The sequence below is a fragment of the Bos grunniens genome, chromosome 9, assembly GCF_055505025.1.
Source record: "Bos grunniens cultivar Pamir isolate PY7600 chromosome 9, Bosgru_T2T1.0, whole genome shotgun sequence".
NCBI lineage: Eukaryota > Metazoa > Chordata > Mammalia > Artiodactyla > Bovidae > Bos > Bos grunniens.
The window spans coordinates 30,257,881-30,273,056 of NC_141173.1; the positions used below are offsets into that span (position 1 = coordinate 30,257,881).

At 39.5% G+C, this 15,176-nt stretch overlaps 1 long non-coding RNA gene across 6 annotated transcripts in view; it reads right to left on the reverse strand.

Moving 5' to 3' along the window:
* The window catches only part of LOC147365740 (uncharacterized), a 234,629-nt gene that overhangs the window by 49,793 nt on the left and 169,660 nt on the right, over positions 1-15,176 (reverse strand). The window contains exons 1-4 of one of the 6 annotated variants that reach the window (XR_015132333.1): positions 5,781-11,822; positions 3,899-5,155; positions 3,502-3,815; positions 2,315-2,588 (exon numbers count right to left, since the gene is read on the reverse strand). The exons of 2 other annotated variants lie outside the window; for them this stretch is intronic. This is a non-coding gene — a long non-coding RNA (uncharacterized LOC147365740). Of the gene's footprint in view, positions 1-512; positions 720-2,314; positions 2,589-3,501; positions 5,156-5,780; positions 11,823-15,176 lie in introns of those variants that run through there. 3 more of the 6 variants (XR_015132331.1, XR_015132334.1, XR_015132332.1) reach the window with 3 other exon arrangements.

The following is a 15,176-nucleotide window of genomic DNA, read 5'->3' on the forward strand; positions in this document are numbered from 1 at the left end:
TTTTTGGTATGTTAAGTAAAATAAAATACATTACTAAAATTATTTGCACCTTACTTTTAAATTTAAATACTAGAAAATTTTAAATTACTTCTGTGGCTCACATTTATGATGGGTATTAAATTTCCTCTGGACAGCACTGTTGCAAAACAAACAGAATTGGGGCTGAAGTTGTTAGTCCCCCTGGTCTTATTTGGGATTTTTTTTGTGTGGAGAGGAGAAGATTCTTTGTTCTACAGATGAAGAGAGAGAAAACAGCCGTGTCCTTTTGAGTCACTGATGCATCAATTGGGGTTTGAGTTTCTTTGTGGAAGCAGGAAATACCAGTGACATTCCATAATAAATGAAGGAGATGTGGACTAACCCAAAATGCACTCAGAATGAGCCTTCTGTTGGCTTGGACCATGGTTAAGAACTGTGTTGAGTCCTTTGGTGACTCTGATTCTGCTTTGTTGCCAACATGAAAAGGAGAATATTATCTAAACATATTTTTTAAAAGGAATGTGGGTACTAACCATCAAAATGAGCTCAGAAGTGCCATACACGATGAGGACTTGTCTTAACTTTTACTCAGGGATATATCTTCTTATACGGGCTTCCCAAGTGGCACAGTGGTAAAGAATTAATCTATCAATCCAGGAGACAGAGGGGAATTGGGTTCCATTCCTGAGTTGGGAAGATCCTCTGGAGGAGGCAAGGGCAATCCACTCCAGTATTCTTGCCTAGAAAATTCCATGGACAGAGTCTGATTGGCTGCAGTCCATGTGGTCACAGAGAGTCAGACATGACTGAAGATGCACACACAAGGTTTCTTATATTTAGATCTAAACTTTTATGCAGAGTACTTTCCTCTAAAACTGAACACGAATCTTAGGGCTGAAGTCCATGAATTCGGACATGACATGGAGTTATTTATCCCTCCAAGCATCTTCATTCATCATTCAATATATTTTGAGAGTCTGAGTAACATAATGAAAGCGAAAGTGAAAGTCACTCAGTTGTGTTATGAGTAATATTGTGGTAGATTCTAAGATGGAGTTTACATTACACAGTCTCATACTTTCAATGGCCTTAGTTTCTTCATTTGTTTACTTAATATTTATTGAGCACTTACTATGTGCCAGGCAGTCAGCCAGGCATTGGATGCAATGGGTATAAAAAATAGAATAAGATCACTGATCTCCTAGAAATCACAATCCAGTGTGGGAAGTAGACACTTATTAAATAATTATGTGTGAGAGTTCTGAGGAGCAGAAAGCAGAAAGAATTCAAAGCCCGAGTGGAAGGATAGATAGAAAGGGTACAGCTCCTACAAATATAATGCAGTGGGTGGGTGGGGGGAGAGATGCCCTAAATCCAAATAGCTACCCAAAAAAAGCCAGTGTATTTGATATAAACTCTATGAGGAGAACAAATGTAGCTGGGATGCCTAACACATCTCCATCTATATTGTCTAGACATAAAAACCATTCTTTGGCCACCTGATACTAAGAGTCAACTCATTGGAAAAGACTGATGCTAGGAGAGGTTGAAGGCAAAAGGAAAAGAGAGCAGCAGAGGATGAGATGGCTAGATGGCATCACTGACTCAATGGACGTGAATTTGATCAAACTGGGCATGTAGCATGGAGGGGAAGGGTTGGGAATGGGGTGTTGAAGGGGAGAGAGATGATGAGACCTGAAAACCCAGCCACAGGAGCTTTGCTACCGGAAATATTCAGTAACAGTTTTGACTTGGAGAAGATTGTAGAAGCCCAGTGGCAAGTACCAGCAGTGACCTTGATTGTATTAGTGAATGTTAGCAATGCTAGAATACCATGACCAAGGTCAGTCTGTCAAGGAATATTGCTCAGTGCCAAGGTCCCCAGTTTAGAAGAGGGGGTAAGGACAGGCAGTTCCTAGTTTTTTTCTGCTTTAGGTCAGTGTTGCCCCAAGTGATTCTGATACACTTCCAGAAAAATTTCTCATTAGATTCAGATATCTGCTAGACAGAGATATTTTGTGTGTGTGCAGCTGGGTGAGGGTCTGGATTAGGAACAAACACTTCAGAGGAGACTTTGCAGTGATTCTGATATGGACCCATCCCTAGAAAAGTACGACTGCTTTAGGAACGGAGGGGGAGAATTTTAGTGATCTTACCACCACAAAATTAGAAAGACAACAACAGGGGGCAGGCAATGACAGACAGAAGAGATACATGTCATGATCATGACCAAGTTTGCAAAAAGAAGACAATGCTTTAAACAGACCTTGAAAGAAAATCACATTTTAGAAAGTTGGAGGAAACAAGAATACAATATGTAAAAACTGCTTAGTCATTTAAATTTATAAACAATTTTAATATCTGATATATGAATATATTTGTATTATAAAATATACAATACAGAAGTTTATATTTTAATATATAGATCAAGGCTGTAAGGTCTCCAAATAAACACAGTTGACCTTTGAAACACCACAGGAGTTAGGGGTGCCAACTTCAAAAGTCCACATATAACTTATAGTAGGCCTTCTGTATCCTTGGTTCCTCTGCATTCATGCTTCCTCATTATTCCATGTTCCCAGATTCAATCAACCATGGATCTTGTAGTACTACGGAATATACCATTGAAAAAATGTACATTTAAGTGGACCCACATAATCCAAAACTGTACTGTTCAAGAGCCAATTGTATTCTCTATACTTTGTATATCTTGCTTACCAAATATTCAAATACATAATAAAATTCATTCGTCAAGTCATTCTAATGGTTTTAAAATCATTGGTGTGATTTTTGGTGATAGAGTTAAATGATTCCCCTTTCTTAGCCGAGATTTTCATATAAAGTTCTTACAAAGACTTCTCCATTAAAGTGAATCTCTTTCCAACAACCATCCAATAGCAAAAGACAGTGGCCCTTTGTCATAACCTTATTGATAGAGGTTGGAAAGCCAGAGGAAGAGAAAAAAAAAAGATAAGAGAAAGAGAAAATGTATCTATCACATTTCTGGTTTCTGTAAACTTGATGGTTTAAAATCTGCCCTACGTGCTTGTACTAGAGACACCTGATCCAAACAACCTGATAATTTGCTGAGTCACCTTACTTTGGCCTCCTTTGCTTTCCTCCCCGTCAGGAGGAATCATCCTCCCAGGGCCACTCTTTTCAAAACAAACCAACCAATTCAGCGTCCACACCTCTCTCCACCTCCCACATCAGACTTTCACACTCCTGGCCATCATCCAGTAGCCCTAGTCACTGCAGGGCCAGATGTGAGACAGCTGGGGACAGCCCCAGTGCTCCAAAGTCCCGGAATGATTCAGCTTAGTCAATCCCAAACCTGTCTTCCCTGCCTCACCTATTTCTTCTCACGGAAAACATGAGAAAGGCCCTTGCCCACAGGTTTTTCCCCTCTGACTCCTGACTTCCCGCAGCTCCCCTGTGGCCCTCAGTGGCATGCTGTATATTCTCCCACTTGGAACCTGCCTGTATAATAAATTATTTTTCCAGCATCCATTGTCTCCTTACCTGTAGGCCTTATCATCCTGCTGCTGCTGCTGCTGCTGCTGCTGCTAAGTCGCTTCAGTCATGTCCGACTCTGTGCAACCCCATAGACGGCAGCCCACCAGGCTCCGCCGTCCCTGGGATTCTCCAGGCAAGAACACTGGAGTGGGTTGCCATTTCCTTCTCCAATGCATGAAAGTGAAAAGTGAAAGTGAAGTTGCTCAGTCGTGTCCGACTCCTAGCGACCCCATGGACTGCAGCCCACCAGGCCCCTCCATCCATGGGATTTTCCAGGGAAAAGTACTGGAGTGGGTTGCCATTGCCTTCTCCTTATCATCCTAAATAATAATAAATCTTATTAAAACAAAAGTGGGGTAGGAAGAGGGGTCAAGGGAAGAGGTTATCAGCCAATTCTAGTTACCTGAGCTAAGCATGTGCACGGTTTGTCTGCTTTGTTCCATGAAAAAAGAGCAAGATGGTTGCCTCTTTGATGTCCAGTCAGGGAATAACTGGTGCTGGGATGGAAACGACTGGTTGAAGCCTAGCTAATAAGCAGAACAAATGAAGAAAGGGAAAGAAGAGGGAAAGAGAAACAAGGGTAATTTCTACCAGGCTCAACCAGTGCCAGTGCCTGGAAGAGGTGCAGGACCAGACAGCAGCAGAGATGGGAGGGCCCGGGAATCTTGAGGTTCCTCCATGGGGAGAACTGGCCAGAGGCTGTGGGAAGGAGACAGAGAGGAGGTTCCCACAGTCCCTTCTTGCATCTCACTTTCTTTGATCTTTGAAAAGAATCCCAAGAAGATCTCCTCCTCATAAACCTTTACACATGGTTCAGGAGTGGTCAGTCAGGTCAGTCCCTTCAGGGAAAAGCTTTCCAGTAAAGCAATTGTCCTGATGCTACCTGAGTGGTTTAAGCCTCATTTGTGCTCTCTGTGCCCCAGGATTCTCCCAGATTCTTTAGCTGTCGCCAAGTTCCTCCATAACGTGATGTGTGATCTCCCTTCTCCCGGCCAAGGACATTTGAACTTCAAAGAAATCCCTCAACACCTGAAACAAATAATAGGATCTCTTCAGCAGGCCTTCCAGTTCTGGGCCTTAGCGCCCACACCTAAACAGTTTTTCAAAAATCTTGGAATCAAAGCAGTGTGTGGTTTCTGAGGAAAAACCACATGTGCTGAAATTCATTAACTAATTTTAGTACTTATCACATGTATTATTATACTATTTCCCAACTCGTGGAAAAATATTTCAATACTTAATAAGTAGTGTGCCTGTATTGACATGTGCCTCCTGAGTATAAGCCCTGGTTTATTCTATTTAAGAGCAATAAATTCAGCACTCTAAAGAAAGAAAACTTTCATAAACCTAACTGAAGAGATTTTAAGCAAAGATTTGTATATATAGAGACAAATTGTGTGTCTATACACACATACACATGTACACGTATGTACACACACACACACACACACTAAACTGACACCACTTTAAAAGTATCCAGTTTTCCTGAATATAGAAATCCCTTTCTTTTCACAGATTCTCAGTTTCACAGTCCCAGTGGTAGAGGTTCTCCATGCCAACAGAAGTACTCTTCCTTGCGGCATGAAAGGCTCTTTGTTGTTATGTTCTTGCGCTGGTTTCCCATTCAGTATTTTGCAGAATCCCACAGTTATTCTCCACTCTATCATAAACAAAAGGAAAGCAAATGGTACTTCAGAAAACTGGTACAATTGGTAGAAAAGGAGAGGGGAATCTGTAATAATTTTACATTATAACATTATAAATTCTCTTATTTAAAGAGAATTCAAGGTCGTGTCTTTTAAAATAATGAAAGTTTCTATGAAAGTTAACAGTGCTCTCTGAGATCCTCTACCTATAACTGAATGTGTCCCGTGATTCCTTGGGGACCTCCAGATCACTCTAGAAAGGCTCAGGATGCATGAGTATCCGGGCCTGCAGAAGGGTAGAAGGCATCATTTTCCCACTCCCTCTCACCGTTAGTTTGGTAACAGTACCACCATGTACCTTTAGGGAATCTCCTCACTCTTGCTCTCCTGTCTGTTGGTATAGTTGTGGCTCACAGCCCCTGGGGCTGGAAGTGAGTTTCTGACCCCAAGCCAGGGGTCAGGATATTAACTAGAACTTTTGTAAAAGAAATTCTTTCTCTAAAGCTGCCCAGCTGGTAAAATGTAAGTCTGAAGCTTTGGTGAGCACTTTCACCATACTTCTGAGAAAGCTTCTGAGTGAAGCCAGTATATAGGAAAGAAAGCAGAGCCAAAGATGGTGAGGTAGACACGGAGATGTACCTCTTAGGTTTCTCATCAGGGAATGACAAAATACCCAGTTACAGGGAGCGTGGTCAGCAGATGGTCCAAAGTTGTCAGCTTCTTCAGAGTCTGCCTCGGCTCTGGCAACCTGCCTCACCTGGGCCATGCCCTTATGGCTCTCAGTCCACGTTAGTGACAGAGCAAGGTCGCATACAAAGCCTGACTATTGTGACTAATCTTCAGAAAGACTTCATAGTCAACTCTGGGTTCTTCAAGGTTTTGCAGAACCTGTCTCATGGTTTCACTTCTCCCCCTGCCTTTCCCTCATGGGTAACAGCTTTCACTCTGAGCTCCATCTCAGGATCTGCTTCTAGAATACTCTATCTGGGGTAGGTAGAAGAAAGCAAATGATTGATTAATTACTTGGAAAATCAGTTATGGCTGAAATAAATTTTCCCTCCATATAGATTGAATCAATAAAGTAGCAACTGAAAGGTTCTTAACAAAACGAGCTCTATAGATCATAGCACAGAATTTTCATGGGAAATTCTGATAGCTGGTTGTACCTGAATGTATCCTGTTTTTAGAATTTCTAGCCACCAGCTCTCTCACTTTTCTCAAACTAATCTGATAATCCATCTTAATCTTCTCAGGTTTCTGAGGAATGAAATCTTGACACCCAAATTACTGAAGACTACATAAATCATTAATGAAAGAAGGAGGACTTGAGTCCAGAAATGTCTTATTTCAAAGCCTGTTGCAGGCATCAAGGGAAAGAAGGCCTGTGAGTTTGTTTCTAAGGTAAGGAACCACTGAGTCCAGGTATAGGGAGCTTAGAAAGGCAGAGACAGAGAAATGAGATTATGACCTCATATTCAGCCCAAATTTATATTTACTTCCATCCATAGCTTTTGTCTATCTCTTTCGACTCTGTTCTATAAAGCTGACTATAATTTGACTGTACCCTTGCTACTAACTGGAACACTTATAGCACTCCTGTCTCCTAATGGAGCTCAACAGAATGACTGTTGAGTACCACCTACATTACTGACATAAAGAATTCAAATGATTAGGATGTAGTTTCTGCTCCTGAGGGGTTCTATCTAGCGTGTGTAACATGGGTTTATAATGTAGTGTTTGTATATGTGTGACAGTGTCTGCAAAACAATGGTTATAATAAAATGTAACTATGAATGACTGATGATTAATTAACCATAATTTATAATAATTTGGGAATGGTAGGTAGGGAGGCAGAATGGGCCTTGGATGGTTTCAGAGCAAAGGTAGCAGTGTTTAAAGCAACATGCTATGCTCAAAGAATACCAAATAGCTCTATTTCACTAGGTTGTCAAATTCAAGGGGTTGAGAAAGGCATGACAAGAACTATCCAGAAAAGGCAGGAGTCAAGTCATGGAGGATCTTGGATGCCCTTGTCTAATAAGGCATTAAATGTTTACCCTTTAGATACAGTCTATATCTAAAGATATAGACTTGAAGAAGTTTATACAAAGAGGGACATGATCATAGTTAAACTTTAGAAAGATTATTTTAGGGCAGAGGTGGATTCAGGGCAAGACTGATTCACAATCCTGAGTGAATCACAAGTGACCACATCATGGTTGCCAAACGGGCACACTTTGAAACTGAAAAAGGAGCACTGTAATCCTTCCACTCAGAAAATCAGCATAAACTGGGATCCTTTCTGGAAAACTAGATGTATGTTTATACCATCTGAAGGGATTTAAGGACACTGGGATCATTTACAAAGTTTCTGAAATGATCTAATTTGGAGACAAACACCATGGAAGCAGTAGCAGTGGGGATAAAAAGGAAAGATGGATTTAGAGATAGAAGATAAAATTGGGGATCTTTGATTAATGATTGTAAAGGATGAAGAAGAAGAGAGACCCTCTGCTTTTGGCTGTGACATGTTTCAGGTTTGGAAGATGTCCCATCTGTCCATACAAGAAAAAAGTAAACAAACCGAAAATCCGTGACTTTCCTTGGACCTGTCAGAGAACTAAAGTCACAAGGCAAACCTACACTCCCCAATTCTAGCAAGACAGAAGAATCCGGAGTCATAGCTGAGATATATTTACTGGGGAGGAAGCCTCTAGAACTATAAACTAGTAGGAACACAAACTGTAATTTTGTGAATTACTGGAGACTGTGTGGGATAGCATGTGAGTGAGAAATTCCTTAAGGGCACTGGCTTAGGGGGACCACCCACTCATTCATGGGTTCTGCTTCCAGAAATCCTACCAGGTTCTTTTTGTGAAAAACCAAGAAAATCCCCTTATGGCTTTGGCAGGGGGAGGGAAAAGCTTCAATTTGCACAAGGTGCAGAAATCCACTGTGTTTTCTATAATAAAGCTCTATGTTCAGAGGAGGAAAAAAAAAACCAAAAAACTGCCCATGAAGGTCACAGCCCAAGAACTCAAACCTACTATAAGACAGATTTGTTCATAGGATTAGAGAATGTTTTCCCTTCCCATATCTTACCACCAAACCAACAAGGATCTAGAGTAATAACAATGGATTATTGGTTAAAAGACTGAAAGGTGCTTCTACTCAAGGAAGAGTTCTTATGGAAGCCCAAAATGAATGAAAGACAAAATCAAGGGCACTAGAGGAAGTTGAAGCCTACAGCCAAAACAAACAACACAGCCCAATCCAGCTCCTAGCAGATGAACATAAAACTTCACATAAAAGCCTATTTACTTCAATTCTTAATATACACTATATCATAGCTTTCAAAACTAAACTATAAAAATGCATGCGAAAAGGCAAGAAAAAAATAGTTTGAAGAGACAAGACTCAGAATGACACTCAGATATGGCATAAACTTGGAATTATCAGTCAAGAAATTTAAAATAACTGTGGTTAATACATTAAAAAGCTCTAATGGAAAAAGTAGAGAGTGCCCAAGAACAGTTTGATGATGTGAACAGAGGAGAAAAAAAAAAAAAGGAAAGTATATTGTACCCATGTATATACTGGATATGATCAAGGAAAGAATCAATGAACTTAAAGGTAAAACAGGAAAAACAATCAGTGTGATTACTCAGGAACAGATAAGCCTCCCCATGTTCCTTCTAAATAGCAACATTGCATAAGACAAAAAGAAGGAAAAAAAATTATTTTATTTTGAAGTAAGCATCAAAAGAACTTGCTTTCATGGGATTACAAAAAGTCCAATTTGGGCTGAGAGTTACTTACGCTGAAAGCACCACTGCAAGGGAGGGAACAGAAAAGAAGGCAGTCCTTTTATGCCTTTCTCAAGATTTGGAGGGCAGTGCTGTGAGCGTCAGAGGCTACAGTCAGCTCCTTGGCTGGGACACAGGCGGGGTCAGATCCACAATCTCAAGTGGCTCCAGAAGGAATAAAGAAAATGCCTGGTATTCAAGAGCCAACTCTCAACTGGACTTCAGCATTGCCTTTTCTGTTTTTCAGGGGTAGAGAAATCCAACTATGTTTGAGAAAATATGTATATTTCTGTTGTGAGGGGAATGTGGCTTGATTCATCTTTGTTTATAAGGTCTCCATTTTCCATTTTTCCAAGTGGAAAGGAGGAAAAGCAGATAGAGAAAGATTACTGTGAGGCAAGTTTTTTTTTTCCTCTCTCTCTCTTTTTTAAAAAACTGAATTGTAGTAGAGGCCAAAGCTGACCTTGGACATTAAAAAAGTATTGGGATGACAGAAAAAGTCTCTGTTGAAGAAGTCGTGATAGATATGCTTCTGATTTCATTCACTCTGTTGCCCACAGACAATCTCTGGTTCAAAGTCCTCCCCAAATTTAGCTCTGCTATAAGTCTTCTCCATACAATCTCAGCCCAAAGTCACCTTCTAGATTCATAGTGCTTATCACTGACAATGCTTATTTCTCATTAAATACTTATGACCTTGAGTTATCAACTTGGGTATGTTGGTTTGAAGTGACTTTGAAACTTTCTTATGGAGAATTTCAGCAGAAAAGTTAAAGAAAGTATGAACCTGTCACTCAAAGAGAAGTTCCGAGCAGAGATATAAAGATGAAAATCTTGAGGAAACAGGTGGTTATTAGAACCAAAATAATGAATGGGAGTATATAAATAAAGGAATGTAAAGCAAGAAAAGAAGAGAATTTGAAGAGAGTTCTGAAGAACACCATTACTTAAGAAGTTACTAGGAGAAAAATTAGTGAAAAATGTCAGGAAAGGAGAAAGAATGTTGCCTTTTTTTTTTTTTTTGGTTTCCAGCAGTTTTATACCTTGTCAGAATGTCGCTTTTTTATATGCGTTTAGTTTTCCGAGAGGAAGGAAATATGTTATTGGTGATTTCACTATTTTCCAGAACATCTATGACAATTCTTTGCGTATAGTATATGCTCTAAATATTTATTTGGTGCAGAGGGAATTAGGAATAAATTCACATAAACATTTCTCTTATTTTCCGTTTGATTGTTACGTTCTTAGCAATCATCCCAGTGTCAATCCTCTTCCAGTGTGTTTATCCCATCTTTTCTCAGAAGACAGTTTGAGTGGCCACAGTGGTTGTTAGTGGCAGACTCTCACCTCTAGGGGGAGCTCAAGGAGAAGAGCACTGAGTAAGGGTCACATGTAAGTCCATATAACAGTGAGAGACTTTATTTTCTTGGGCTCCAAAATCACTGCAGATGGTGACTGCAGCCATGAAATTAAAAGACACTTACTCCTTGGAAGAAAAGCTATGACCAACCTAGACAGCATATTAAAAAAAAGAGACATTACTTGGCTGACAAAGGTCCGTCTAGTCAAGGCTATGATTTTTCCAGTAGTCATGTATGGATGTGAGAGCTGGACTATAAAGAAGGCTAAGCGCCGAAGAATTGCTGCTTTTGAACTGTGGTGTTGGAGAAGACTCTTGAGATGCCCTCGGACTGCAAGGAGATCCAACTAGTCAATCCGAACGAAATCAGTCCTGAACGTTCATTGGAAGGATTGTGCTGAATCTGAAACTCCAATCCTTTGGCCACCTGATGCGAAGAACTGACTCCTTGGAAAAGACCCTGATGCTGGGAAAGATTGAAGGCGGGAGGAGAAGGGGACGACAGAGGATGAGATGGTTCGATGGCATCACTGATGCAATGGACATGCGTTTGAGGAAGCTCTGGGAGTTGGTGATGGACAGGGAAGCCTGGAGTGCTGCAGTCTGTGGGGTCACAAACAGTTGGACAGGACTGAGCAACTAAACTGAACTAAGTCCATATTGGGTCAAGGTAGTAGGTAGTAGTGGACGGAGTTTTTGGTAAATTAGAAAGGGATTAGATGGAATTAACCTCCACGGGGCTGAATCTTTAGAACTTTTGAAATCACACCTTCTAAAAAATTTCACATGACAGGGAGCAGATCCACGCTTGACTCTCACTTGGAAAAATCCCTCTAACCTAGAAAAACTAAACAAAACATCAAGGTAGAATTCAGAGGTTAAAAATAATGGCCCAAAGGAGACGTATGTTGACTGATACATTTCACTCAAGGCATGTGACTCTGAGTGTGTGTGTCTTCAAGAATTTGAACAACTTTGAAACACACACAAACTTAACCACTTCCCCCACATTCTCTACTACCCTATTCATCTGATATCTAGCCCATGTCACAGTCACAGATTTTTATCTTTTTGAAGGCTATAGGCAATTAAGTTTTCAAATATTGTTTAAATTTGTAAAAGTACATTTTTACAGTTTACCTTCTCAAAGCCTTCATGGTTGAGATTTAAGTGTTCAATATCTCATGAATTCTTGCATTTATGAGATGAAAAAAAAACAGCCTTCTTTTTTTTTTTAATCAGGAAAAAAACAGTTCATTTCTTTGGAGATGTTTTGCTCCATGGAGTGAAGCTTAGCAGGATAGGCAGATAATCCTGTGCGCAGGCCACAGAATGTGCCACAGTCTGTTCTTACTCTTTTGCTTTGAGTTCAGTGTCTCCACTTACCATGTCCACCTAATCTTAGTTGAAATCATGGGAGCATCGCTCTTAAAGGGAATATGTGTGGATCCTTCTCATGGGTTGTGAGTCATTGTTTTATTATCACAGCTGATTCCCAGGTGGCTCAGTGGTAAAGAACCCACCTGCCCATGCAGAAGATGTGAGTTTGATCCCTGGGTTGGGAAGATTCCCCTGGAGAAGGAAATGGTGACCCACGCCAACATTTTTGCCTGGAAAGTCACCAAAAAATGTATTAGAAAAGGCAAGTAAAATCTGAAAACAAAGTATTCAGTGCAACATGTCAGTCAAACCTTGTTACTTTTTTTTTTAATACTTGAAAAGAAAGGGTGCTGAAGTGAAAGCCTTCTCTGTAGTTCTGAGATCCCTGCCAAGGCAGGAGACTTCACATCCCAACACAAATGAGCATTCCAAAGCAGGAGGGATTAGGCAACCTCCACAAAGTAGGCACCCTGCCATTGGTTTGGATTTCCCAGTGTAAAAAGCTCTTCTTCTCTTCTAAAAGGACAAATATTTCAGGTCTCACCATGGGTAACTGGGAAAACAGAGTAGAGAAGGGTCTTCCAAATGGGAAACCGCCTATTTGTTTGATGATTGTTTTGCTAGCTCAGTAAACAAATCTGTTTTGTTCACCGATCCAGGCAGAAAAACATTCACGAGGTGTCTGCCACCTGCGGGGCTCTGCACCTGCAAAGAGGTGTAAGACAAGGCCTCCACCCTAAAAAGCTGATATGCTAGCACTGCTGGCAAATGCGAATGGATTTCCTCTTGTCATCATGGCCCACAGCAGTGTTTTGTTTTGAATCCATCTACTTGAGAGCTTCCTGAACTCATCAGTAATAATCTCTATGATAAGTATATGTACCTAATACTAGTTCCCAGGTATGAGGCATTCCAGACATATTTTTAAATGGTGATTTTCAGAGTCCCATGGCAAAGATTTTAAATGGATTTGATCAAAAGTCAAAAGGAGCCCTTTCACATGCTCTTGCTGAGAAACTTGGCATGGAGACTGTACCTAATTGAGAGACTTTGTTGGCTGCAGTGTGCTGGCTTCAAGCCCAATCACAGGACCCCTTGGAACAATGAGTAAGGCCATTAGTTTGCATGCCTAATCCCAAGTGACCTTGCAAGAGTTTCCCTCTTTCTTGGGATTTGCAGGTCCCATGGTTCCGTAGCATGGGAGAGTGACATGTTAATCCTGCTTTTTTCTCTCTCATCCTTATAGATTGCTACAAGCCACGGACTGTCCTATAAATGGAGACTGAATCATTTCTTTTTTTTTTTTAACAACCTGACAGTGAAGCTTACATCAGAGTATGTTAAAGTTACCTGTGCTATTAACTGAACATCAATCTGACTGTAATATTTTCTTTTGGCCTTGGCAATAACTCCCCTCCTTTTTTAAACATAGCTTTATTAAAAATGTACCCCAACTATAACTGATTTAAACGCTATCAATTAATTAAAAATTTTCCTTTATTATTACTTATTATCCTTATAGTCTTATTACATATTGGATGTGTACTTTTTATTTTTCAGTATCTGAGTGACTAACCAAATGTAGTAACTAGCTGTCTTAAATACACCCAGAATATTACTAACCCTTCAGAAATTTCCTCTATAGTTTTCTTTTTAAAACAACAAAACAAAACAAAGAAACAAATAAATTCCATACAATAAAACCTTTAAAAGCAATAACATATATATTTTTTTCTTTAGGTAGAAGTAAAACCTAGGCAAGTATAAATTAACAGAACTCCATTCTCCATTACCATGGATTGACTTTGACAATGCATTCTTGCCAAATTCTTCCTGGTTGTATGGAAGATATTTCTACAAAATAACTTGGAAGAAGCATGGGAAATAGTTCTCTAAATAAAATAAATATATATGGTTGTCTAAGATCATTAGCAGCTGGGTTATAGTAGGTTTATAGGTTCAAAGTGGTGGAAGCAGACTTTAAAGGGGGGTTATCTCAGGGTTTTGTTTTATTTTGTTTTATGAGAAAGTCCTCTCCCTGAAGCCTGGAGAAGTTTGACTAACTCTTCCTACTGAAGACTGATTCCCAGTGAGCTGAATGCCATTGGAGGGTGAACACTGGCACAGAGATCCATCAGAAACTTAAAGATCTTGCCTTGAACTGTTATGAATTATACCTGCAGTCCATGAGGTCACAAAGAGTCAGACACAGCTTAGCGACTGAACAACAGCAACAACAAAACACTTGTTTAAAACTTAAGGAAGAAGCCCCAATCTAGGATTGAGAATCATGGGTTTGTCTAAGAAGAAAACAAAGTGAACATTATCTTGAGGGTCTTTTTTTTTTCCAACTAGAATTAACATTACTGGTTTCAATGAACAATTATGTCTTTTAAAATACATATTTTAAAATTATTTAACCTGAAACAAATGTAGACATGGCAAGTGTTTTCTCATTCTGCAGCAAATAACCAGTTTTGCCTGTAACATCAAAAGCCAATATTTCTGCAAAAGCTATAGACTTACTTTATCCACATGCCCAGTAGTCCTCCCCCAAACAAATCACATCCTGATTTGTTCCTCCAGCCACTGCCACACCTTCCTCCAGCAGTAGAGGGTTAATCTTGAACCAAAAATAAGTCTCAACACAAGTACAGCCTTAGAAAGATTTCATATAACTAGATTCAGAAGTCCAGTTCTATAGTCAAATTTCTATGGTCTATATAAATCAGCCTTCTGCTGTTTGTGATAAAAAATGAAATTCTCCTCCTTTTTCAGTGCCAAATTTTTAAAAAATGTACAAGTTTTATTAAAAATTGAATAAAAAAATCAGTAAAGAAAACTGAGTTTCTTCATTGAAAGGTACATCAAAGAAATTCATTAGATGCTGTTGAAGTTTAAAACCAAAAAGTTAAATAACAATATAAATGTTTTATCTTTTGAGGTACTTAGGTAAATAACCAGGAAGAACTGAGTAAGGAAATACTATTTAAAAGTGAAATATTTACTGATGGCTCTTGTATGTTAATTCATCAAATGCTGACAGATATGGTAAAAACTAGGCATTGTTCAAAGATCCAATTGATTTAATATTTGAAAGAACTGGGTGCTTTCAGTGTAATCTCCATTTGTTTTTTTCTTTTCTAAGAATTTTTGTAAACTACCCTTCCAGGAGTTAAAATAGTCCACCAGAAAAAACAGCAAAAGAAAGGACTATTACTTATTTATAAATAGAGAATCTAACTACAAGAAATTCCTTTACAAAGATTGTGTATCAAGTCTCTTCACATCTTTAGTGACAGATGTGTACTCTCTGTGGACAAAAACCAGGCAGCCTGTTTCTGCGCACCTTTTATCAGTCCGGACACGTCGCTGTTCTTGTTTCTTCAGAAATATGTAAATGAGTAACGCTCCACCTCACTATAATTAGTGTCCTTATCTAATAAAGGTGCCAGGGTTCAGCTCTGTGCCCCAGCTGAACTCACAGCT